The sequence below is a fragment of the Lepus europaeus genome, chromosome 3 (assembly GCF_033115175.1).
Source record: "Lepus europaeus isolate LE1 chromosome 3, mLepTim1.pri, whole genome shotgun sequence".
NCBI lineage: Eukaryota > Metazoa > Chordata > Mammalia > Lagomorpha > Leporidae > Lepus > Lepus europaeus.
In genome coordinates, this window is record NC_084829.1 from 26594987 (window position 1) to 26622433 (window position 27447).

The following is a 27447-nucleotide window of genomic DNA, read 5'->3' on the forward strand; positions in this document are numbered from 1 at the left end:
CGGTATCTTCTATTCTCTGCAGAAATATGGAATGAAGTGGTATCATTTTCCTTTGGCTGAGAAATCATGACTCAGCTTGCAGTAGGTGATGCAGCCCTGTATCAGTTTGACTCTTGCAAGGATGATACCCAAGTAATCCGTGGACTAGTGCTACGCAAATAGGAGCCTTTCCATGACGTCACCTCTTGTGCTCCTTGATGGTATTAAGTGTTATGCAGAGTTAGACTCAGAGGAGCCTGCATTTCCAGTGCGTCAACGAAAAGCAGTCATACCCATGTGTGGCCAAGAAGAGCGTTAGGGGCAGAGAACAGTTTTCAATGTAATTCTGAAAGATGGATGAGCTTTGCTATAATTCAGGGATTTCTTTCTTTTCTCTTTCTTGTATCTTCCATCAGAGAAGGTACATTTTCCCCACTTTTATTCCTATTATTAACTTTACTCCTGATCCACTGTCAAATTGAATCTCTAAGGTTGTTAAACTCAGAAAAGAATATTGCAGGCATTCAGGCATAGTACAAATCTTATATGTAGAGTTCACTCTGAATTGTAGGGATATATACTTTTTAGTCCAAATGATTTCTAGATGTACTGTCTCTCAAGTTTTAGCTGATTTCCTGAAATGCTTAAACCAGATTGCAATTCCTCGGCTGCTTCCCATAAACCAAGCCTCTCAAGAGTGATGGGCTTAAACCTGCCTGAAATATGCTGGTTCAAACACATCACATGAAAAGCTCTCTCTTAGGGCCAGATAACCACAAAGGTTTTCTTCATCATCCTCTTCTTACCATCATCATCTTCATCATTGTCATCATCATCTTAATTGCAGTAAGATATACATAACATAAAATGTACTCTTTTTACCATTTTTAAGTGTACTGTGGCATTGAAACATCCCCATTGTAATGCGACAACTACCACTGTCTGTCTCCAGCCCCAAACTGAAATCTGTACCTGTTCAACAGTAACTCGTCATTGCCCTTCCCCCAGACGCCATAACCAGCATCCCACTTCTGTCTGTATGAATTTGACTACTCCAAATACTTCCTGCAGTATTTGATCATATGGTATTTGTCTTTCTTGTGACTGGCTTATTTCACTTAACATAAACCTGAAGTTTTATCCATGTCCTAACGTGTCAGAATTTCCTTTCTCTTGAAGGCTGAATCATGTGTATGTATGTATGTACATGTATATTATATACACATATGCACACATACATGTATAATATTTTTGCTTATCCATTCATCTCTCAGTGGACACTTGGGTTGCTTCTACCTTTTGGTTATTTTGAACAGTACTGCTATGAACATAGATGTACAAATAGCAGTTTGGGTTCCTGTTTTCAATTCTTTCATGTCTATACCCAGAAATGGAATTGCTGAATCATATGGTAATATTTTAATTTTTTCAGGAACAGTCATGGTATTTTCCATAGTAGCTGTACCATTTAACATTTCCACCAGTAGTGCACGCATTTTCCAGTTTCTCCAGCACCCCTTATTTTCTAGGGTTTTGGTTCTTTTTCTTGGGTGCTTGGTTTTTATAGAAGTCATCCTAGTGGGTGTGAAATGGAATTTCATTGAGGCCTTGATTTGCATTTTCCTCATGATTAGTGATGTTGAGCGTCTAGTCATGTGCTTATTGGCCAGTTGTATATATTCTTTATAGATCAATGCCAACTCCTTTGCCCATCTGGTTGATTGTTTTGTTGTTGCGCCAGGGTTTTCTTGCTTGCCTGGATAGTAAGTACACTGCTTCCTGAGGCTGCTGAGCAGTTGTCTAGGATCCTGTGGGGCAGCCTGTTGAAGAGTACGCAGTGGCTTGCCATGCTGGGGAACTCCACATGGCACTCTTGGATGTGTCCTCGACTGCTTGTGGTGGAGGAACATTGAGGGTGGACCCTGCCCCACTGAGCCACTGACTGCTTTTGGTGAGATATTGTCATCTGACTTTTACTAAATAAAAATACCTATTTGGGAAAAGAAGGAAGCTGAAATTTCATCTTATAGTTCCCCAAGAAGATATTATAGACCAGGGGTTGATTCACTGGACCATGACCACTCCTTTGTAAAGAAAAAACTTTTTTTTTTTTTAAGATTTGTTTATTTTAAAGAGTTAGAGAAAGGGAAGAGGCAGAAAGAGAAATCTTCCATCTGCTGGGTTACTCCCCAGTTGACTACATGGGCCGGGGCTGGGGCAGGCTGGAACCAGGAGCTGGGAGCTTTTTCTATGTATTCCACATGAGTGGCAGGGGTCCAAGTACTTGGGCCATCTTCCACTGCTTTTCTTAGGCCATATGGGATGCCAGAGTTACCTACTATGCCACCATGCTGGCTCCTGTAAATAAAGTTTTATTAAGACATTGACAGTCCCATTTGTGTAGTATTGTCTACAGCTGCTTTTATGCTACACAGGAAGATTGAGTAGTTGCTGCTACAGAGATTGTCTGGTGCATAAAGCCAAATGCACATGCTGTATGGCCCTTTACAGTAAAAGGCTTGCCAACCTCTAGCTGTTTAGACATTTAAGAGATACCATTTTAAAAACTATTTACATAATGTAGTGATGTTGTCTGCTGTTGACTCTAGGCTTGATCACTTTGAAAGCCATGAGGCTCATCCAGATATAAGATGCTGTGCTTTGAAGAATTTACTGAACTCCAGCTTTGTATCCCGAGCTGGGTCCTTAAGCCTTTGTTGCTTGATTGATGTGAGAGCTTTTTCGTCCTTAGCATCATGATGCCGGCAGAGGTGATGGAAACCTTTCCAGCTCTGATAGCCCTTTTGAAAGTCACAGAATCGAACTCCTGCCTTTTCCCTGTCGGATTTCCTATCTTAGCTAAACTTTGGTGAAGTAGCTGTGATCTCTGCCTGCACTGGGAGAAGTTAAGAGGAAAGGGGCATGCCATCGTGTGCAGCAAGAAGACGTGTTGCCTTTCACCCTAAACACAACACCCTGCTCCTCTTCCCTGACCTCTGGGGGATTCCCAATTGTGGCATTGTGAGACAGTGGCTTGCTGGTTGTGTCACACCTTCTGTCCAAGCCCTTGACAATAAGCTTATGTTAGTTGCTAGAAGAATTGTTCAGCTCTATGGAAACTGTTCTTGAAGAGTTTAGGTGATGTGTTTTGGCAACTGTAGAGTATTAAACATTGACTTTTAAAGATTATGTAGGAGGGTTTGGGCAAGAAACCATTTAAAATGCTACCTTTTCGCATTGGAGTACCTGAATTCCCAGCCAATGTGGGCATTTGGGGAGTGAAGCAGCATATGGGAGCTATTTGAAACACAAAACTTGTATATGATATACTTTGAGATCACTGGAAACCCTGTGCAAACACATACTCATATCCACAAACAGACACCCAGGAAATCATAAAGCCAAATTACTATCTACCTATAGAAGTTTTCTTCCATAAAATGGTGGGGTTGTCATTTTGTACAGTCCAGATAGGAGCCCAACAGTGGGTTGACCTAGTGAACGGTCTTTTGTGGCAGATATGGCATTTATCTGAAGGCAAAATGGTTCTTATCCCCTTCCATAGAAACTTACTGCCCGAGTGGAATTAGTTGGTGAAGTGGCAGACATTGGAAGTAATAGTATGGGTGCATCGCAAACTTTGTCTCCCTTGGTTTTTACTTTTTGAAAAGGAAAGTTGACCTCCTTTTTTTTTTTTTTCTGGAGTATAATAATCAGTATTTCTTTTCTAGAATTTGGCTCTTCAATCTGTAATGATTTAAATTACTTAACCTTGACAACTACTGCCAATGTTTCCTTAGTTTTATATTTGTATGTTTTTGTTTATTAAGATTAGACATCTACTATCTCTTATGGTATATATTTACAGTCATGTTTTTCATTTTCTAATACGTTTTGGGATTCAAATATTGCCCTTGGAAATTTTAGTGACTTCTTCAACTTGGGGACTGTCCATGAACTTGGCTAGCATGTCCCATCAGAGTTCACTCATTTCAGCATGTTTTGACTGCCTACTATAGGTGACAGACACTGGGTAATGTATTGGAAATACAGAGATAAATTATACAAAAATCAGAGCTGGGTCACAGAGTAGGGGAGATGACTACCCACAGAAATGAACCAAGGGATATAAATGATGCTCCTGGTAGCGTTATGCACAGCAAGTGATGGTAAGAATAGAGGAATTCATAAACTCACTGAACTCTTAATTTAAATCGAGTTACAGTGTAGATAAATGTAACAGATGAGAAAAACATGAATAACATTTGTCTGCTCTGTGGTATCAAATACAAAAGTTAAATGGAATAAAATTCCTCTCTTCTAGCTCAGGGCCCTCCAGCAAGGCCGGTGCACTTGCCCCATTATTATTCTTGTGCATTCTTTGTGTTTGGGTGATCAACATTGCGTTTTAGGTCAGATGAGCGTGTGTTCAATCTGCCACGCTTTGATAACTAAAGTAAAATGCTGATGGAGATCATTTAAGATCGTCTCTCTGCTGTTGATTGCATGCTTGTGGCTCATAATCAGAATGATGCAAAGTAATTGTTAGACTGACTTGCCAAGGCTACATTTTGTGTCGTTGCAACTGTCAGCACTTTGGGCCTGCTGTTCTGCCTGAGGAACGCTTGCCTGGCGCCGACTCCACACTGCCTGTCGTGGGTAACTTTTGTTCTAGCATCTTCGCTTGCCACCCCCCAAAAATAACCCCAAAGAGAAATATCTGCTTGTTTGTTGAAAGCAAGCGTGTGTTGTTTGTGTCTGACAGAGAGCTTCTGTGTTGAGACTTTACTATAAAAACTCACGTTCAGGGCTCCAGGGAGCTCACCTCTTCTCTTTGGGAGACCCTGTAAAATCCAGCTCTTCCTCTCACTGGTGATGGGTTACTGGTTGCATTTCTTGAGCTTCGTCTTCCTTACCGGGACAATGGGGCTCCCAAGGACCTGTTTTACAGAGATTTTGTCCGGAATAGAGATTGTAGATCAGAATTTTCAGCACAATCTCCGCCTTGTGGAGCCGGCACACCGGGTTCTAGTCCCGGTCGGGGCGCCGGATTCTGTCTCGGTTGCCCCTCTTCCAGGCCAGCTCTCTGCTGTGGCCAGGGAGTGCAGTGGAGGATGGCCCAAGTGCTTGGGCCCTGCACCCCATGGGAGACCAGGAGAAGCACCTGGCTCCTGCCATCGGATCAGCGCGGTGCACCGGCCGCGGCGGCCATTGGAGGGTGAACCAACGGCAAAAGGAGGACCTTTCTCTCTGTCTCTCTCTCTCACTGTCTACTCCGCCTGTCAAAAATAAATAAATAATAAATAAATAAATAAATGGTCATAGCTAATATTAAGAAATTGAATGCTTACTCAGGATGATAGAACACACTCCAAAGTGAGTAGTCCAAATCTCTAGCCACTGTGTAGCATTCAGTAACAGGTTGTATTTATCAGACACATAATTGGATGAGGCATCTAACCACAAGCTTTAAGGCAGGTCTTCTATATAGGACATGTGTTATGTGTATGTCTTTAGAGGATGCACAGGTTCCTTTGAAAGCAAATTTAAGAATGTGTCTAATTTAGCTTTGAAAGATATATAGCATATGACACAGCCATCTGGCGCTCACTCATGGAGAAAGCAGGACCACAAGATAGGTGGACAAAAACAAAATCTCTGTTCCTATAGGAAGTTCACTGTTCAATCCAGAAATGCCTCACCAGCTCCTGAATTGCACCAATAAGAAAATTGTTCAGCCATGAATGTTTACACTGGGGATTAAGATGCCAGTTAAGATGCCTGCATTTTACATCAGAGTATCTGGTTCCTGGTCCTGGCTCCTGACTCCAGCTCCCTGCTAATGCAGGATGGCTCAAACAGTTGGGTTCCTGCCACCCACATGGGAGACCTGGATTGTATCCCTGGCTCCCAGCTCCAGCCCCAGCCCAGCTCCCGTGAGTCCTTGCAGACATTTGGGGGAGTAAACCAATGGATGGGAGCTCACTCTCTCTCTGTGTCTCTCAACTTTTTTTAAAAGAGAGATTTGTTCAAAGTAGCTCAGTTCATCAGCTGTACTTTGGAAAGTTATCATTAAAAGTTAGAAAAAAAGCAGCTCAGTTCATCTCATGATAGAGTTAATCTCTGGTGTGAGTTGTCGAAGAGAAATACTCTCTCTGATTCTATCCATTGCCAAAATTTAAAGTCTTGTCTTCTCATTTCCTAATGTTGATTCTATTTCAGGTGGCCAACATAGCACAGTAGAAATCCCTTCTAAGAGAATGACTCCCAGCACAAGTTGTATAAGCTGGACTAGGGATGCAACACATAGGGAGTGTTGTTATAAAGTAGCATGTAAAAGGGCTGTCATCTATCATTTGTTATGGACTCAGATTTCACAAACCAAACTCTGTAAGAGTGTTTCACAGAGTTCATGGAAATTTGCATTAAAACAAATTTACTTTTGTTATGAAAAAATGTTGAAATCCTGCAGTTTTTTCTAATGTACGTTTTCCACTAACTTGTTGAAGACCTCTCACATTCGAAGGTCTCAATTTTTTTTTTTAACCAAAATACACTTACCAGTTAATTCAGTTTCCCACAAACTCTTGAAGTCCCCACCTAGGAGGAATCCACTGCACACTGTGTGGTGATGGAGAGCGTGCACTCGCTCCCCAGACCCCTCTTCCATCATTTTCCTGAAAGGCTGCCTGTCACTCTTACAGGTATGGCGCAGTGTTCTGTGACTCAAACAGAGCCTTTCGTGTATGTTTTACAAGCCCACCATTGCCTTAAGAAGGAAATTAGACCAGAAATATTGGCACTACACAGATACATCATGTAGAGTCATGATTCTCTTTGGTCAGGTTTTGAACTTCAGGTCATGGGATTTAATTTCTTTTAAGTTTTGTTTTATTTATTTGAAAGGCAGAGTGTTGGAGAGAAGGAGAGACAGAGATCTCCCACCTGCTGGTTCACTCCCCAAGGAATGAGGCTGGGTTAGGCTGAAGCCAGGAAACCAGAGCTCCATGTGGGTCTCCCATGTTGGGTGCAGGGGCCCAACTACTTGGGCCATCATCCGCTGCTTTCCCATGCTCATTAGCAGGGAGTTGGATCTGAAGCAGAGCAGCCAAGATTCAAACCAGTGCTTCGGTGTGGGATGCGTGTGTCTTCAGGCAGTAGCTTAACCTGTGGCTACACAGGTCCCTGTGTGATTTAATTTTTACAGTCCCTGAAGAATCCATGTTTTCATTTGCCTTTCTCTTTGTCAATAGAGACTAACATGAACAATTGAACATACATACTCTTTGTTAAACTTTAGGTTACCATTATTCCTCGTAAGGTGCTGTCCCTTTTCGAAACACTGGATACCAAATATTGTAATTACTGTGTATATTCCCCATGTTGTATGTGTTTGTTTCTGTTCTTCTGGGCTACACCCACTCAAACCAAAACAGTTTTCACTGTTAAGATTTCATATACACACACAGTCTGCCTTTCTTGATCTTAAAGAAAATGCAAAAGATCAAGAACCACATGCTACCACAATGTGCTTTTTTCATTGATGTGGGGGAAGATTTTAGTAGATTTTATAAATTTAACAAATACATATTTGTTGGTTTAGGTTTTTTTTTTCAATGAATACTCCTTTCGAAAAAAGATTTGGGGCCAGCATTGTGGTATAGTGGGTAGAGTTGTCACCTACAATGGTGGCATCCCATATGCACACCAGTTCATGTCCTGGCTGCTCCACTTTCAATTCAGCTCTCTGCTGTTGACCTGGGGAAAGCTGAAGAGGATAGCCCAAGTCCTTGGGCTCCTGCCACCCATGTGGGAGACCTGGGGAAGCTCCTGGCTTCGGCCTGGTCCAACCTCAGCAGTTGAGGCCATCTGGGAAATGAGCCAGTAGATGGGAAATCCCTTTCTGTTTCTCTCTCTCTCTCTTTCTGTCTTTCGAATTCATAAATAAATCTTTAAAAAAACTTTTTTAAAAAAAAAACTTTTAATCTATTTATTTGAAGGGCAATGACAAAGGGTGGGGGGGAGATCAATCTTCCATCCGCTGATTCACACCCCAAGTGCGCCAACATCCAGGGTTGTGCCAGGCCAAAGCCAGAAGCTGGGAACAACATCCAGGTCTCCTATGTGGGGAGGCAGGGACCTAGGTACTTGAACCATCTTCTGCTGCCCTCCCAGGCACATCAGCAGGGAGCTGGATCAGAAGCAGAGCAGCTGGGACTCAAAGTGGCGCTCTGATGTGGAATGCCAAGATCATGAGTGTTGGCTCAACTTGCTGCACCACAGTGCCAGCTCCTCAAGGCAGTGTTCTTAAAGTCCTTAAAAGATGTGACGTAGCTGAATTTCTTGATGATAAGAGTTTTTCAGTATAACAAGTAAAAAAATGTATCAGACAGCCAAACCATGTGTATGCGATCATAGTATGCTATAAATTAGTTGCATCTAGGTGTGCATATAAATTCAACTTTATAGGTTTTTGTACAATAGACTCTGTAGGACAGAGCCTGAGGCCATATTGTAGCCCAGAATGTTAACAGTGATTATACAAAGGACTTGATTTGTATTATTTGGATTCTGGTCCCCGCCCCCCATATCTATATGATCTGTTTGTGTTACAGTAGTTATTTTGTTCTCATTTGTCTCCCATAATTTTAGGGGCTGGGGAAAAAAGAGAATACAGAACAGATCTTCCCGTTCCAATCAATTGTGAATTATAAGCCATGTCTGTTGGTGTAAAGCCTTTCCTTTCTATGAAGTCTTTTCCACATGTCAAGCACTGCACCATGAACTTGACATTCTAGGAAGCAGGTCTGATGGTTGCAGTTATGCATATGACAGGGGAGAGTTTAGGGAGTTGAAGCTGCATGGCGAGGAGGTGACAGGACTCAGATGCAGCCTATGGCCTCACACCGAAGTCAGCGTTCGTGATGTATTTCATCCTGCCTGTCGACACCTTGTCTGTCATTAGGATGAGATGCTTAATGTGTGTACATGGAAGGCAAAATGTTGCTTTACAAATGAGAAGGTACTCGGAGGTTCTGCCAGCGGGTCCCACTTTCCCCGCCTGCAAGATTCTCCTGTGGTGTGTTTGCTTCTCCACAGGCATGTTGGCTTGGTGCCCTGTGCCCCGCCAAGCCGAGGGCACCCTCACAGGGTAGCAGGTAGCGCCTGACCCTGGAGGCATGGCCTTGAGATCCTGAGAAACTGCAGCAGGGAGGCTGGCCCTGAGCTAGTGGGACATCCTGAGGAGGTGACATCATCCCCCTGAGGGCCAGCACCATCCACTTCCTGTCGGAAAAGGGCGGGAAGGCAGCGGTCCTCTTCCCAGTGGTAGAATGAGCCGCAGAGGCTCTGAGATTGTGCAGAGTCTGCCCTGGGAGCTGCAGAGGCTGGAACAGCCCTCTTCACAGCTCTCCTAAACCCACAAAGGTTACACAGTCTCTGGAACAGTTTAAAACTGGAGCCGTGCGTGGAGTTCCTTCTGCGGTGTAGATTAGGCAGTCTGTTGCTGTCATCCCTCATCTGCCCCACCCTTTGGGCTTCCTCTGCCCGAGCTTCGCATCAGCTCAGTTCTTTCCCACGCTGGCTGTGGCCAGTTGGTATCTCGGACACTGTGACTTCCTCACACGGTCACTCGGTCAGCTTGATCTGTGGCCTTCAGTGCTTCTCTGTCAAGTCCCCGTCCCCATAGGAGCCTTGTTATGCATCGCTGTGGGCAGTGGCTGCTGTTCTGGACAGTGCAAAGTGCACACATGGGTTATTTAAGTTAAGGTGCTTTTATTCACCTCCAGGGTGGACGTGCAAGACAGGACTTCCCAGCCACCCCAACATGCAAGGACGCTCCTTGTCCTAAGGAGCGCACATTTTATAATTAATAATCACATGTGGCTGGCACTGCAGCTCACTAGGCTAATCCTCCACCTGCGGTGCCAGTACTCCGGGTTCTAGTCCTGGTTGGGGTGCCGGTTCTGTCCCGGTTGCTCCTCTTCCAGTCCAGCTCTCTGCTGTGGCCCGGGAAGGCAGTGGAGGATGGCCCAGGTGCTTGAGCCCTGCACCTGCATGGGAGGCCAGGAGGAAGCACCTGGCTCCTGGCTTCGGATCAGCGCAGCGCACCTGCCATAATGGCCATTTGGGGGGTGAACCAACGAAAGGAAGACCTTTCTCTCTGTCTCTCTCACTGTCTAACTCTGCCTGTCAAAAAAAAAAAAATAATAAAATCACATGTGCGATTATTTTCTACCTATGGATTGTTGAAAGCTCTGTTTTACGAATCTGTGTGTGGTCAACCAAACCATTGTCCATACCCCTCATTCTTAGGTGCTATGTTGCCCTATAATCTCCAGGCCTGAACGCCTGCCCTGATTTGGAAAATGAATTAATGTTTTTTTTTTTTTTTCTCTTCCAGTTTTCCAAAGCGATTAGCCCAAAATTGTCTTGGCGAAAAGAAACCAACCTGCTGTTTTCGCAGAGTGAGTGACCCTTTCAGCCCTCCACCTGTGTCTTCGCCACGTCGGCATTTGTTCCAATTATTTCAGTGCTCCAGGAACAGGTGTCTGCTGGTTGCATCCCGCAGATGTTTTCTTCCGCTTGGAACCAAGCCGTTCTTTCTGCTCTTCCACACTCCCCCTCACTGTGCTTGTTCTTAAGATGGAATGATTTCTCTCGGAGATTTTTTTGCCGTGTCTTTTAGCCATTCCCATGCTTTGCCTCTTGTGAGTTATCCACATCCTTGCTGGTACCTTGTCCAGCTAGCAGAGGGGCCAAGCAAGGAAGTTAAGTTTCTTTTAGTGACTTGTGCACAGCGCCAGGGGAAACCATCTTGTTCCCATAATTGCACTGTCTCATGGTAAAGAATAATAGGCTGTGAGCCCTAGATGCGATCTCTCAGGCTGCCTGATGATGGCCCAAAGTGCACATGAGCCAGGCGAGGCCCAGAGGGCTTCAAGATGCCTGTTGGGGGCTTCAGCACTGGGATGTGAGAGCATCTGACCCCACCCTGGGACACAGCTGATTTTTATACCCACAGATTCTGAGGAAGTGGACATATCTAGATGGTTCTAAGGCAAGAGTCAGGAGTGAGGCCATGAAGCTGTTGAACTTTGGAGTGGTCATCCCTGGCTTCTTTGAAGAGGAGTTGGCAGAGTGGGTGTCCCCAGGAAACTTGTGTTAGAGACTTCCTCTGAGATGGCGTGTATTCATTTGTGCCCCTTCCAGCCCCCTGCGTTTGCAATGTGGCCATGTGCCAACACTCATGGCACATCTGGTTTGCAGCCAGAAGCCGTGGTACACCTGCAGCTTTGGGCTGGCCAGCTGCAGACCTGCACGCACCACATGAGGCCACCTGCACCTGCGGAGTCATAGTTAACAGGCTTCTGGTAGTACAGAACACATTCTTCCAGGAAAATGCTTTTTTTGGTTATTTAAAAAAAGTGATGTTGACTTTTCCACAAGAGCAGTGTTTCACAGAGAGATGGAGAGGAATGTGAGAACTTGAGTCTCTGCTGACATTCGCACAGGTGGACTTGCCTGTGGGTCTTTCCAGGAGTCCTGTGCTTGGTCTGGTTCTGAATTGCATACATTTATGTTGGTGAACTAAGTGCACTTATATGCCAAACACTTCATCTCACCCAAAGATTGGTCTCCATGTAGTACCGAGAGCCTGTCTATGCCGCTTGTCAAATGATTTACTTCTTTTTTTTTTAAAGACTTGTTTATTTGAAAGGCAGAGTTACAGAGACACAAAGGCAGAGAGAAAGAGGTCTTCTATCCGCTGGTTCACTCCCCAAATAGCCTAAAGAGCTAGTGCTGGACTGATCCAAAGCCAGGATCCAGGAGCTTCTTCCAGGTCTCCCACGTTGGGGTATGGGGGCTCAAGGTCTTGGGTCATCTTCTGCTTTCCAGGCCATAGCAGAGAGCTGGATCAGAAGTGGAGCAGCTGAGACTCAAACCAGCACCTATTTGGGATGCCAGCACTGCAGGTGGCAATTTTACCCACTGTGTCACAGCACTGGCCCCATGAATTACTTCTTAACACACATGGGCTGGACTGGAGTCATTTTCAAGGAACTTGATACATCTCCTTATCAGGGTGTGGTGGTGATCTGGTGTCTGCCTGTATATTGACCAGAGTTTAAGACATGGGATTCTGATTCACTGAGGGATTACCTGCCTGTTACCCTAGTATTGATCTCCCTGGTCCCCAAATGCTGAGTCTATACTTGGGGGAAACATCCAGCCCACGGGCCATATAAGGCTCGAGGAATCATTTGGCCTTGTTTTGCCAAGACAGCCACAGGTGAGATTCAAAGTTCAATAAATCTATAGCCAGCTGATTTTTAGATTGATAATTTTGTGCGGCCCATGAGATGGTGTTATAAGTATCCAAATGGCTCTCGGCAGAAAAAAAGCTCCCCGCTCCTGGCACAAATATGCATTTATGAGAAGTTCGGTAAATTTGAAGGTCCACACTTCCCCCATCTTATCCAAGAGAAGCCCCAAAGTGTGTCCCCAGGGTGCACTACAATGTAAGTGGGATGTTGTGTGCTCTGGGGAATAGTAAGGGCTCTGGAGAATCATGAATTCATAAGACAAGAATGTAAGGGACAATTAAGGCGCTTAGGAAAAGGGAAAAATACCAAACTCCAGGTCGACATTGTACTGCTCTTTTAGGGGGAAAAGGAACTGCTGGAGGGGTTCTGAGAACAGAAATGAGAAAGGAGAGAAAGGAAGGTCCCCTGTCCGCAGGCAGACCACCAGAGGCAACTTTGATTTCCTACTGGGGTCCTGAGTGGCTTCATTCCATTATTCTGGAGGCATTAAATTATTACCCAAAATATCACACACCTTTGCCCAAGCACTTGGATCCAGGCTTTCCCAGACATTTTAGCAGACAGCTGGATCAGAAGTAAAGCAGCCAGGACTGGAACCTTTGCAACTTGGGCGAGGAGCTTGGCACCCACAGAAGCCGTGGCAGTCAGAGGTGGGTACCAGTATACATGTCCTCCATATAAAAGACGACGTCTCTGGGTTCTGTGTCATGCATTCAGTGGGGCTGCACCCCAAGAACTGCGTCTCCTCTTTCTCAGCCCGAGCCACGCTGCTGTCCACAGCATCCCTGTGAGGGAAGCCGGGGAAACGCTTTTGCCAGCACTGCTGGAGGCCAAGTGGCAGTGGATGCACTGGTTCCATAGCAACATGTCTGTGCAGCAAGAACAACCCTGATGCCTGTGGCAGCCAGCGCTTCCTGGGCAGAGGGAGCACAGACCTGGGTGAAGCCTTTTTGCCTTTCCAGCTAATCCTTCCCTTCCTGGGGCCTGTGATAGTGCCCAGGATGTGGACTTTGTCCGTATTGCTCAATCTCTGCTGTGGGCACTTGCCTTCTGTCCCATCAAGCTTGCAGCTCGATGAAGGAGAGAGCGCCGCCTGTCGTAGATTCTGCAGACTCTGCCTGTGCGAGCAGAGCTGGTCCTGCCTCCCCGGCAGGGTCCAGGTGGCAAGTGTGAGCTTCTCCTCATCCCTGTGCAGAATGGCACAGCCGGGGGTGGGGTGGAGGCCAAAAGGGATGGGGGCATTTCCTGTTCATTGAGGCCAATGCTCTTGGCTGGAAGGTGGGCAGCTACAGGGGCTGAGAGCTTGTTGTAGGTGCTCCAGAGTGAGGCTGCACCCACCAGTGTGCACCACAGTGCCAGGCACGGTAGGGCTGCACAGAGGAATGCCAGACCCATTTCTGTCTTAGGAGCTTCTTCTGTCAGATGTGCAACTTCTAATTGTCGTCTCTCCCCCTAATGGGGATTTGTGGCTTTACCGCGTCGCTGATGTTTTCCATCTATAAATCCTTCGAGAAATCATCTTAAGCGCTCTGTTCTCAGCGCTCTGGATTCCTGAAGCGTTTAAAGGAAACTTCTGCCATGCATTGGACTCTCATCCTGCACCCCTTAATGTCTGTTGCTTTGGGGACATATGCTGGTTCACTCCCCACATGGCCACAGCAGCCAGGTCTGGACCAGGTCTAAGCCAGCCGCCAGAAACTCCATGGGGCTGTGGGGATTCTCCCATGTAAGTAGCAAGGGGCCCAAGCACTTGGATCCAGGCTTTCCCAGATGTATTAGCAGACAGCTGGATCAGAAGTAAAGCAGCCAGGACTGGAACCGGCACTCTTATGGGATGCCAGTGTTGCAGGTGGTAGCTTAACCTGCTGTGCCACAGCACTGGCCCTGCCCCTTCTTTGTTATCTTAAAAAGAAACCTTGAATGCTGAGAACTGAGCCCTACAGATAGATGGTTCCATGCCATTAATTTGATAACATTATATTCTCATTGCATCTCTCAAGGGAGTTGGAAGGCAAGTGTGTACATATGTTAAAAGTATTTTTTAAATTTCTAAAGAAAAGATGAATTCAAGAGATTCTTCTCTTATGGTTTTTAAAAAAATGTGGCCATAAAGTCTCAAGGTGAGACTGTCAAGGTATCATGTTTCCCCACCCCCTCTTTGTGGCAACTGGCTGTGAGCCCTGGACCTGAATTCAGCCCTGTCCCAGTGTTGAAATCCTGGTTTCTGCTCCACCTCCCAGTTCACACTGTCTGTTGAATTTGCCTTTTGGGGCCAGACTTTGCAGTCTAGCTGTGCCTTTGGAGCTATTAAGTGGGAGATTTGAAGGAGTTTTCATTAAGGTGACAGGTTTGATAGATGAGGATAGCGATGCCTAATTTAGTTTTGAGGGAGGAAAGGTTTTTTCCTCTTATATAAACTTTTATCTTAAAAGATTTCTCTTCCCCACCCAAGTTCTGAGGCAACTGACAAATAAGACAAAAGTCAAAAGGCAGGTGGACGCCAAAATGCCTCACCGAGGAGTTGCACCTCCCCCCCCCCCCCTGTCTCCTCCAGCTACCCAGTGTAGTCTGGTGATCGTGCACCTGCAGGCAGGTGCTGAGTCTTCAAGCCTCTGTCTGTGTGATGAAAGAAGGGAAAGAGAGCAAAATAATCACCACAGAACAACTCCATCCAGTGGAGTTCTCTCTACCCCAGGGGAGGTGTGGACCACGTTACCACTTAGCCCCCAGCCAGGTAACTCTGTACACCTGGGAGAAGAAGGTGGCACCAGAGGCCAAGGGGCTTTAAGGAAAGTCTTCCCCAGAGAACACAGCCAGGTGAGCAGTGGTGTCTCCCTCCTGCTCTGTGCACGCATCTACCCTCATAGCTCAGGCAGGAAGACCATTCCAGCCCTGTCTGGTCACCTGACCCATCGTGTTTCTGCAAAGTTCTTGGGCTTGTGTATTGGTTCACTAGGATAAGGATGGTCTCTTCCATTAGAACATTAGCTCAGTGAAGGCAGGAACCTGTTTCACTTGCTGCTGTATCGCTGTCTCTAAAACTGGGCCAGCACAGAGGAGGCACTTGATGCATATTTGTTGAATGAGTAGACGAAGAAAAGTGCTTGATGCCTCTGCTCACACTCCTTGATTGCCTGGGCATCCCTGGGTCCTGACTTGCCTGGCAAGCACCTAGTTAGGTTCCAAGGCCTGAGTTCAGCCTTCAAGGTTGCCCTGGAGCCGTTCTTGGTGTCCCTTCCTCCAAGTACAAGAAGCACAAACACATTCATGCCCTGTCACTCACCAGTAGTGGGAAGTTGTATGTGTGCATGTGTGTACCCTCTTATGTGTATTTAGGGGGATACTGTAGAAAATCCATGGAATTGGAGTGAAAAGATAAGTTTATTTTGATGTTAAAAATCTTGATAGTCCAGGACAAGTTTTGTGACACAGTGCATTAAGCCACAGCTTGGGGTCCTTTGCATCACGTTAGAGTTCTAGTTCAAGTCTCTGTTCTTTCTTTCTTTCTTTTTTTTTTTTTTTGAAAGATTTATTTATTTGAGAAGCAGAGTTACAGAGAGAGAGAGAGAGAGAGAGAGAGCGAGCATGAGTGCTTCCATCCTCTAGTTCACTCCCCAAATGGCTGCAACAACCAGGGCTGGACCAGGCCAAAGCCAAGAGCTTCTTCTGTGTTTCCCATGTGGGTGCAGGGGCCCAAAGACTTGGGCCATCTTCTACTGCTTTCCCAGGCACATTAGCAGGGAGCTGGATTGGAAGTGGAGCAGCTGGGATTTGAACCGATGTCCTTATGGGATGCCAGTGCTGCAAGTCATGGCTTTAACTTCCTGAGCCACAGCACTGGTCTCTCTGCTCGTTCTTTTCTGATTCAGCTTCCTGTTAATGCATCCTGGTAGGCAACAGATGGTGGCTCAAGTGCAAGGGCCCCTAACATCCACATGGGAGACCCAAATGGAGTTCCTGGCTCCTGACTCAGCCTGGCCCATTCCTAGCTGTTGTGGGCATTTGAGAGTGAGCCGGCAAATGGAAGATTCTCTCTCTCTCTCTCTTTCACAAGTAGATGAAAACAATGTTAAAAAAATACATATACTAAGCATTATTGTTAAAAATATTTTGATGTTCATGAATGTTTTTTAATAATATGCATTTCCATGAACCAATTTATTTTTTATTTGAAAGGCAGAGAGCATGAGCGAGCTGCACTCATAAGAGACTCAGTCAGAGTCTACCACGTGGGTGGCGGTGACCCAGTTATTGCTGCCTCCCAGGATGCACAGTAGCAGGAAGCCAGAATCAGAAAAAGAGTTGGGATTCAAAACCAGGCACTCGATGTGGGATGCAGGTGTCCCATAGGGCATTTTTACCCCTGCACCAAACACCTGCCTTTTCCCATGACTGTTTTGAAGATTCTTCATGTGCATGGATTTGAAAAGTTTTCTGCACCAAAATCAAGTTAGTCTTTAATTCCATTTTCCTTGGACTTTTTGAAATACCCTTGTATGTGTGCAGCAGTGCGTGCGTGTACAGGTGTGCCTATGTGTATGTATGCAGTGAGGCTTTCTCTCTCTCTGGCTCTGTAACACTTCATTTCTTCACCTTTGTTAAATCATAAGCCCCCTTGGAACAGAGTACCCTGGCTATTGAAAGCATTGGGGAGAGAACCAGTAAATGGAAGATCTCCGAGTTTCTCTGTCTCACTGCCTACCTTTCAAATAAAGAAAAAGAAATAAATGTTTCTTAGAAATTTTTCATGGAAAATGGATATTATGCAAAAAAAAAACTATGCCTGGACTTCAGAACAGTTTTTAACAATGAATTCATTCATCATATTTTAGGTACCCAGTGGCTAATGGTAGCATTTTAAACACTTTTACAGCATCCCAGGTATTGCTGATTGGTAGTACTTAAGCTTTCTAAATATCATGTATACGCTAACTTGCATGAATCTCATAACACCTTACAAGATGTGTTTTGACCTCCTTTGTTTAGGTAAGGAAACCGAGGGGACATAAAGAGGTTGAACAGCTGACCCATGGGCTCATATGATTAAGCCTTTATTTTCTGCTGCCTCTCAGACACTAGTTCTGTGAATGAATGAGAATCCTGGAAGCCCAGTGCTCGGTCTTTAAATAGCTCCAAAGATGTTGGGATCAACACAAGTAAGTGAGTAAGAAACGATCCCCACTGCAGCCTGTGATTAGCTGCGGTTGACACAGAATCCTGAGGCCATGGTGGAAGTGAACTCAGAAGTTAGTCTCTAAGGCCTTGGTGTAGCCATTGCACTTCCTCCCAATGACCCCTGCCTGCAGCAGGGTGCCGGTGTTGGTTCATGGAAATAAGCCATTGTTGTTATATTGTTGGGAGTTATTAACTAGTGGGAAAATTCCAAATCATCAATTAGGACTTAAACAGCTACCATGCGCAAGGCTCACTTCTAAATTTGGGAGAGTCTGGGGGTGTGGAGGTGAATCAGAGGTGGAGCTGGAGGGCCAAGGTCCCTGCCTCCCCAAAAGAGGCCTTAAAGCATGATTGAGGGTATTAAAAGGAGTAAAGGCAGGAACTATGAGAGCCATCAGGAGATGGTTAGTACCCAAGATCACTGCCAAAGAGGATGTGAACGTTATGGCCTTGGCATAGGGTGAGTGCGGCAGAGATGACCAACCCTGAACTCTCAGTGGCTTAGCAGAGTCAACGTTTGCTTCTCACTCCTGACCTTGGCTGTGAGGGTGTGTCTCTCCAGGACAGTGCCCTCTGTGTGTGACTCCACAAAACAGGCTGTTTTGATCTTTTTCATCCTGACTGCCAGAGCCACCTCCATGATCGCAGGGGAAGAGAGAAAAATCTACTCAATTGTGTCAGCCGTTAAATGCTTCAACGCTGTGGCCTGGAAGGGACCCTTGTCACTTGCTGTGTTCTGAGCGTGACATTGAGCCTTTTCTATAGCTCGATCATCCTGATCCTCTCACTCAGCACACAGTAGGCGCTTCATGCGTGTGTGTTGGAGGAAAGAATGGGTGAATGTAGAAGAATTGTCACTCACTCCTGATGGCATAACATCAGTGATACATGCAACAGCCCCAAAGCCCAGACATGGAGAAATCAGGTCTGACTCAAAGATATCTATTGAAATGAAAAGACCACTGATAAAAAATAACAGCATGGCTACCATTAGTTAGCCATGGTGAATGGCAAATCAGAAAAACACGAGCTAATTGAATCTGCTTTGCTTGGTGGCTGAGTTTGTGCTAAAGCCTGGCCTTCTAGACCTCGGTACTGTCTTAGCCATGCCCCGTCTTATCCATGGCTTGACCTCACAGTTCGGGTGTTACCTGGTGTCCATAGCAGCCTGCCTTCTAGCTCTGTGCCTCCTGGATGAGGTACAGCTCATTATCTTCATTTAGACATTAAGACACTTAATTAAGGCGGGGTTAACCTGTCCAGGATGCTCCCATGATTGCATCCCAGGTGTGCGGGACCTCACTGCACTATCTCCCCTCCTGCACCAACTTCTGTCACACTTGCACCTGCTGCCTCACCTCCTGGGATCCTGGCAGAGAGGCAGCACGGAGCTCTACATCCCAGGAGAGGTTGGTCTGTTTGGAGCCACACATATGCTGAGCAAGGCACAGCAACTGAATATGTCAGAGGAGTTGGGACCTCTGTGTGCAAGTCACTGGGGAGAGCAGAGTTCATTGAGAGAAAGGAGGGGACTGCATTGGCCATGGAGGTGGGTGTCCTACCACATGTGTCAGACAAAAGGAGAACCCTCCACCACATCTTGCTACATGTTCTGTTTGATCACGAGAAACCTGCGCAAGGTGGACCTGTGCTGGACATGACTATGGAATTGTCTGCATTTTTCCCCCCTGGCGTACAACTCCTAAAATCTTCATGATCTTCCAAGTGCTGTCCATCTCTTGAATGCCAATGATTGACTGGGGGTTGGGGGCCCCTAAGTAGCTACAGGGTGGGAGCTAATTGCTAGGAAATGAGAGCAAAATTAAAGGTTGAGACTTTGAACCCCCCTCCCCCACCTTTGGGGACTAGGAGAGGGACTGAAGGTTGGGTTGACCACCTATGGCCATTGATGTCATCAGCAACGCCTATGTTATGAATTCTCCATCAAAACGCCAAGGGCCAGGCAGCTGCTGGAGAGCTGAACACATGGAGGCTCCTGGGTGACACCCCCAGTGTGTGCATGGAAGCTCCCAGCTCTTCAAGTGCCTTCCCTGTATGCCTCTGCATTGGTATCCTTTGCAGCATCCTTTATGGCAAACTAGGGAACACGTGTTTGCCTGAGTCCTGTGAGCAGCTCGAGCAAATTCACCAAACCGGAGGAGGGGGTGTGGGAACCCCCGTTTTCAGCTGGGTGGTCCACAGCTCAGGGAAGGCCACCTGGCACCATGGCTGGTGTCTGCAGGGGGGACAGTCTTGGGGACTGAGCCCCCTGCCTGCAGGACCTGAAGCTAACTCCAGGTGGATTAGCTCCAGTGAGGACTGAATTGGATGGTGGATACCCTGTGGGTGTTGGTTGCAAATTGCTTGCCCGCTTGGGATGGGGTGGGGGGATGAGCCCTTTGTTCACTGCTTCCTGGGTCTTTGGAGGAAGAAATGGTGCTTGCCGTGTGCTTCTGGGCCGGGGGGTTGTGGTGGAGGAGCCACGCCTTGCCTGTCACTGTTGCTGTGTGTACAGGTGGGACAGTGGAGGTTTTGCAGCAAGCGGTGATGTGGCCAGTTGTGTTGGTGAGATTAGCTTTACAGCTGTGGTCCTGGCCATGGGCAGGGAGTGAGACTAGAGATCAGCCCAGCGGGGAGGTTGTCGGGGACGAGATAAGACTTTGAAAACCGGGGTGTGTGGGGCGGGTAGTGAGAGTATGAAGGGGCAGATGTAGGAGATGCTGCACTCCCTCCCCAAGGTTTTGGTTCAGATCTTAAATCGGCAGCAAAGCTGTTGGGCTGACATTTCATCTGCATCCAGGCCCTCTAGTGGAGAAGAAACGGTTTGAATGTGGGTGAGATAAAGTAAACTGCAGCCTGCGACCGGGCATTGCTGATGTAGCCGCTGAACTGAGGGCTCCCGGGCACCTCGGGGCCCCCGTCCTGTCCATCACCACCTCCTCGTGGCTCCTCTGGGAAAGACGCAGAGATGTCCCACGGCTTGCTACACTTCCTACAAGCCCGCAGGGCTTCCTTTGAGCTGCACGAGCCCACTGCACACCATCTTCGCCGTCTTTGCTCCGACAAGAGGGGGAGCCAGTTTTCATTTGAGAGAGAGAGAGAGAGAGGAGGAGTGTGTTGCATTTCCATTGCACTTTCTGAGCTTGGCTGGTGGTGTCACTTTGCCTAGACGCCTGTCTCTTGTGGCAGGAGATAGTCTAGTGAGAGAAGCTACGATGTGAGCAGCTAACAGGAGGCAAATGGGCCTCAGGGAATTGGAGGTGGGATCTGATGCATCCTCCCCAAATTTCTGCTCTGTACCTAGAGCAGAGCTGGAGAGAGGCTGCAGGGAGTGAATTCCTGACGTCCTGCCTTTCTTGTGTGCATTCTGGGTGAGGCAGGTCTCGCTGGGTGCAGGTGTGGGGCGGGCAGCAGAGTCGCAGGTGTTGGAAGTCACTGTCTCTCTCCCTCCAGTGCCACTGGCTGCCTTGGTTGGTTAGAGCTGTGTGCTCGTCCCCCCAGGAATTGACACGTGAGCTGCTGCCCTCTATGAAGGTTTTACTCCTTCTTCCAACCCACCAAGACATGCACGCTCTGCTACTTGGCATAGAAGATACGTGTGTGTTAGTCACCCCATTCCCTGTTATACATGCATAAAAGCACCACAGTCTGTGGCACTGACTGGCAGGAAAGATTCCTTTGCAATAGCAAGATGTTTGGAGAGCCTGTCTTTGCTGTGGAGGTGTGTGTTTAAACAGATGGGGGCTGAACTATTTGTAGATGGTTACGTATGGTGCTGCAGGGCAAAGGTGGAAGGCAGTGAGCATGTTGTGTTCCTCTTTGCTAGCGTCAGTGCAGCTTCTCTATGATACTAGAGACTGACTTTCAACATGTTGAATCCCCAGTGAAATCTGCCTCCTTTTGATGCCTTTTACGTAGAAACTAAAGCAGGAGCCAGCAGCAGAGTAAACTAACCAAAGAATCTCATGGCTTTTGATCACTTTCCATTAGCATGAACAGTCATCTCTGGCTGTTGGATTGTGTTTGGGGGGACATGCACTGTGTCCTGAAGATAAACACGTTGTTGGCCATTTCTGTGTCTCTTCAGCTCAGGAGCGGAGCAATTCGTATGGGAGATGCGTTCTGTTGGCATGGAAGGCATTCGGCATCCCCCAAACATTCCCCCAGCCACAGGCTGAGCTTGTGCTCAGTGGACAGATACGCACCCGATCCTTTCCTTACAAAGCCTTCGATGTCAGTGATGAGTCCCAGGGGACTCTCCGCTACATCTTGCTGTGGAATATTTGGTCAAAAGAAACCTAAGTGAGTGAGAAGATCATGTGATCACAGCTGCTCATGAATTCCTAGAAAGTGCCTCTTTGCTCATTTCCATTTCTGGCCAGGCAGGGAGAGTGAGCAAGGGTCCTGAGCCACACTCCTTGTCTCTCTTTGAACATGCACTTGGCTGTTGCCACTGCTGCTGGCTTAGGCGGTTGCCCTAACTTGCTGGAGAGAGAAAATGACTTGGTAGCAGTTGGACCTGGAAGTCTTTAGGCAGAAATCTCCAAGAGAGCAGATCCCAGGGCCAGCTCTGGACCTTGTTCAGCCCATCCTATTATTATTATTATTATTATCATTATTTTTGACATCTCAGGAGGGGACAAAAAAGAAAGCTTGTGTCTGAAGTTGTCCTTATCTTGAAAAGAATATCACTGAAACCTTGAGCACTTGCAAAGGCTGTTTTGCTTTTTCCATTTTAGTATTATGAAACACTGCTACGCTGGCATTGTCCTGGCAGGACAGGTGCCTCCATGAGAGAGCAGCAAACAAAGCAGTGGCTTTGCCTTGCATTGCAAATGCATTGCTCTCCTTAGCGTCCAGGGGTGATCTGAGGTGTTCCTGTTCGCACAGTTAGCTATTTCCAGCTTCTGTGATCCTAATAAATTCCATAGCTCCAAAACATTAGAGCAAACTGTCTCTGGCAGGAGCTATTTAAAGGGAGCTGCAAACAAACGGTGCTCTCTGAGGAAGGAGAACTGTGTGAAAACTGTGCGGGGAAACCTCCCCATCAGCTGTGGTGGCAGAACTTCTGAAGAGCTGGCTTCCAGGGTAGTAAGAGCCTCATCTCAGGGAGCCTGGGCTGAGGGGAGGCCCCTGTGTGTTCTACTGCCAGCCAGCACCTGGCTGCTTCAGGGCGTGCTGCCCGGTAATTAGACCCTTGAATCTGTCTGAAGATTAGGGGACCTGGGTGAGGAGAGAGAAGTATGGGTAGGAGGATAGGGTCACAGCCTCACCGTGATAGGCTCAGGTGCAAAAGGGGACGCCAAGCTACCTGGAAAGTCACCTGGTTCCTAAGGCAGTCACCAAGGTAGTGAAGTGGACTGGCACTGGGCAGCACTCATTTCCCACTGATTCTCCCCAGAACTGAATGCTGTTGCTTCGGTTTTCCCCCAAGTGCCTGCTTCCTGCTTTCTGAAGGACATAGCCCTCTATAGCAGATATCCAAGGATACTGCAAAAGATTCATGGAAAACGGAATTAAAAGAAGTTTATTTTGGTGCAAAAAAAATTTGAAATCTGTGCATACCAGAGGTCTTCAAAAAACTTCATGAAAATGCATGCAGTAAAAAAAAAAAAACTGTGCATGGATTTTCAAAATTTTTTGCACTCAAATAAACTTACACTGTAATTCCATCTTCCCATGAACTTTATTGATGAACCTGCCTATTACCAACTTGAGTTTCTGAGCACTTTTGTCAGCCATCTGGAGAAGAAGGTTCTGGAAGTTTCAGCCTTTGTTGCCAGTCTGGTTCTGAGGGAAAAGAGGCAGTAGAAGGCTGTAGATGTCTGAAAAAAGGAAGTCAAGTTCCTTGAAGGAAATGCAGTGTGGCAGCCCCAAGTCTTGCTTGTGTTGTGTTAGCATGTGTGCCCTGACTCAAGTCAAGTCCCTGGAATGGCTGTGGTGGTAGGACAAAGAGGACTTTGGCTGTAATTCCACCTCTTTGAAGCTGCTACTCTCTGCTCGTTCGAGGGAGTCATAGTGGAGTAGTTGCCCTGTTCATTCACAGGCTTGGTATAGATGTATGAAAGTCAAGTTCCTCCTGTGTGAAGGCCCTCTAGTGGCCAGCGTGCTGCCTGCCTACCCCTCACTGCTAAGCACCTACTTTCATTGGTTGATAGGTGTCTTATCAAGTGTGTATTTTCTTTCTAAGATTTGTCTACCATGTGGGGAAAAAACTCAAAAGCTTTGCTATGATACAAATAAAATAGTGTTGTGGCTACCTCCAGTGAGGCAAAATCTTTACCTGTATCATAAGTCCTCTGGGTGTGACAGAAAACTAAAATGAAGTCATAAATATTTTCACAGCTTTCCAGTTCATTGAATTAGGAGAACTGGACTTTAGATGATAACAGGCAGGTGTTCCTTTGACTTCTCATGCATAAAGAGACCAGCTTTATAAAAAGACACAATTTTCCCAGATATTTGGTTGGCCAAGGTAGCATGTGTTTTTCTCATGCAGATTAAAGTCTGTTGTTGGTATTACTTTGCTGTAGTTTTATATTCACCCACCAGGATCTTTGAATGAACCATGCATATTGTGTTTTTTTCTATTGGAGAAGCAGAGAGAGACAGAGATGGACAGACACACAAATAAACATCTTGCATCCACTTTGTTCACTCCTCAAATGCCTGCAACAGCCAAGGACTATGTCAAGCCAAAACCAGGGGCTGAAAACTCAATCCAGGTTTCCCATGTAAGTGACAGGGACCCAAGAACTTGAGCTACTACCTGCTGCCTCTTAGGGTACACATTTGCAGGAAGCTGAAATGGGAGCATAGACAGGATCTGAACCCAGGTACCCCAGTGAGAGGTTACAGGTGTCCTGAGCATGTATTATGCCAAATGTATGCTCCTATGTTTTATTTTTGTTTTCCTAGTTAGTACCACTACTCAAGTATTAAATGAGCAGCTACCATGAGCTCCATTGTGTTCTTAGGAATCAGCTGGGGATCTTGTTCATATGCAGATTTTGATCCTGTAGGCCAGGTGCTGTGTAGTCTAAGGTGCTGTTGGTCTGAGGACTGCACCTAGTGTAATGAGGTGTTAGATGATTCAGAGACAAAATGGATTGTATGATCTGAAAAGAGACCAGAAAAAGTATGTATATCATAATGACAGAAAACAGAAGGGGTAAGATGCATAGTGAAAAATAAAACCATGCGTTAGCAGTGATCCCTAATTACTGGGAAGGTCAGTGAAATTTCTACAGGGAAAGCGAGTTTGGAATTGAATTTTGCAACAAAGGGACATTCAGGCGTAGTAAAGGCCTCACTGAGACAAAAGGCATGGATTCTAGAAACCAGAGAGAAGATGCAAGGAGCAAGTTGAGTCCTGTTTGCCTGTGATGCAGAAACATGGGAGAAGATATGTGGAAGCCAATGTGGACTGTCAGACAGTCTGGGATGGAATCTCTGCACTGAATCCAGGAAGCAAAGAGGCACCAGCCAGCAGGGATTTTGGAACAAGAAAGTGGATTGCTTGAAGCTGCAATTGAGGAAGATGAATCTGGCGTGTGTGCGAAGGATCGACAGAGTGGGAATGACATCACGTTCCAAGAGAAGTAACAGACAGGACAGATGCATGATTAATATTAGCACTAGGGGGGATGGAGCATCCAAGGGGTCTTCAAAAAGTGTCTGGAAAACACCCATAATGAAAAACAACTATGCATGAGTTTCAAGTTCTTTTTGCATCAAAACAAATTTGTCTTTTAATTCCATTTCCCATGAATGTTTTGAAGTGCCCTTGTTGATAGGTCACTGTGAGAGAAGGCTCAGAAGGCATCCAGGGGGACTTCAGGGATTAAGTTCTGGATGGTGAGAGGCATGATTGACTGCACAACAGGAAAGTCAGAACAAGCTAAGGGACAGGAAAATAACCTGGATGAAATACACAGATGTCATTTCCAAGAGGATTTCTCTGCTCGGGCTTCTTGCCTTGCTTTACTCTTGTCTTAAACCTTTCTGCTGTCTGAGTTGATTATTTTTTTAAACTTTTTTGTGCCAAGCATTGTAGACCTTGTGCTTGCGGAGCTTACAGGAATCTAGTGGAAGACAGACCACAGACATGTAAACAGATCAGTGTAATGAGGGCGGAAGGGAAAATAATGCAAGAAAGAATAACAGGGTGAGAGGCGTGGATCTAGCTGAGACTGGGGGTAGGGAAAGCCTCTCACAGGAGATGGCATTGCCTGGAGTACGAGAAAGGACACTGGGTGGAGGATCAGATGGAGAAACGAACACAGACACAGAGAACAGCATAAGCAGAGTCTTGAGGTGAGAGGTGCCTGGGCCGGTCAGAGAACTTGGCCCAGCGTAGCTGGAGGCCAGGGTGAGTTAGGAAAGAGCACAGATGTTGAAGTCCAAGTTGGCAAGCTGCTGGGAGTGAAGAGCCCTGGACTTCCCAAGATTAGATTTTATTCTGAGTGCCTGGAAAACCATGGAAGTGTCTAAACTTACAGAGAAGGAGATGGGTTCAAGGTACAATGTGTTCTTGATGTCAGCTCTGCAAAACTTGGGGATTTTTGATGTGAATGATACAGCGGTTAGGATAATTTCCAGGTTTCTAGCCTTAGCAGCTGAGTATGTGAATGCACTATGCACGAGATGAGGACGACAGAAGCACAACAGAGATTTAGAAATGTTAGGTTTCAGGTGTACGTGAGACATTTTCTTGAAAATAACAGTAAAACACTAATACAAAATTTACCATCTTAACCATTTCTAGGTGTACAGTTCAGTAGTGTTAAGTACATTCATTATGCATCCAGTCTCAACTGTTTCCATCTTGCAGAATTGAAACTCTATTCATTAAACAATAACTCACCATTTCCCCTCCCTTAGCCCCTGGCAACCACCATTTTACTTCCTGTTGTAGGAAATACCCTCACCTGTCCACTCAAGAAATGGACTTAGACTCAGGAAGTGCAATGAAAGCGAGACTTTATTATCGGTCTTGCAAGATCAGGTGTCTGATGAGCAGGCACACCTAGAGCAGTTACAGCAAGCAATTTATATACTATCATGCAGGTCCCTCCCTGGTTCCTCATTGGCTGAGTACTGTGGGATGTACAATCTTCCCAGATGTCACCCAAGTTACAAAGTTACCTTGCTCCTTCCTTGTCTGTACTTTAATTTCCTCTTGTGAAGTTGACTGCTCCCTAACATTGTCTTTGCCTGGTAAGCTTTGCTACATCTGCAGATCCTAACTCTGCTCTGTTGAAAATGGACCACCAGACATGTTCCTATACTATCTCTGTATGCCTCAGGTGAGTGGGATTATGCAATATTTGTTTTGGTGTGACTTTTCACTTAGCATAACATCTTCAGAGTTCATCCACCTGTGGCATGTGTCAGAATTTCCTTCTTTTAAAAGGCTAATTAATGGATGTATGTATCTCATTTCATTGTCCAGCCCTCTGTCTATAGGCTCTTTTCCTTTTGGCTCTTAGGAATAATGCTGCTGTGAATATGGGTATGCAAATCTCTTTTGAGATCCTGCTTTCAGTTCTTTGGGGCACACACTCATCAGTGGAATTGCTGAATCATATGGTAATTCTATTTGAGGAACTGCCATATTGTTTTCTACAGTGGCTGCACCATTTTACATTCCCACTTTACAGCATGCAAGAGTTCCAACTTCTCCACATCCTTGCCAACATTTTTTGTTTGTGTATTTGTGTGTGTGTGTGTTTTATGGTATCCATCTTAATGGATGTGAAGTGGATGAGCTGTTCTTTTTAGTGGATACCTCAAATTAGCAGTTGAATCTTCAGGTCTACAGCTCAAGGATAGGTCTGGCCTGCAGTACACCATAAAGGTTCAGATTTAAGCCACCTTTCATCCTTTCCATGAGTGTTTTGGCCAACTTGGTTGCAAGTATTTAAGGACTTAGATTTAAACAGAGACCAAGATAGAGCTCCTGACT

General features: G+C 46.1%; 1 protein-coding gene across 6 annotated transcripts in view; it reads left to right on the forward strand.

Annotated features, from left to right (window-relative positions):
* ATXN1 (ataxin 1) overlaps positions 1-27447 on the forward strand; it is a 453250-nt gene that overhangs the window by 228743 nt on the left and 197060 nt on the right. For 5 of the 6 annotated variants that reach the window (XM_062185423.1, XM_062185421.1, XM_062185432.1 and 2 more), the window contains one exon: positions 10382-10445. The exons of the other annotated variant lie outside the window; for it this stretch is intronic. The gene's annotated coding sequence lies outside the window, so the exon portion shown is untranslated. The remainder of the gene's footprint in view (positions 1-10381; positions 10446-27447) is intronic. 6 annotated transcript variants of the gene reach the window in all.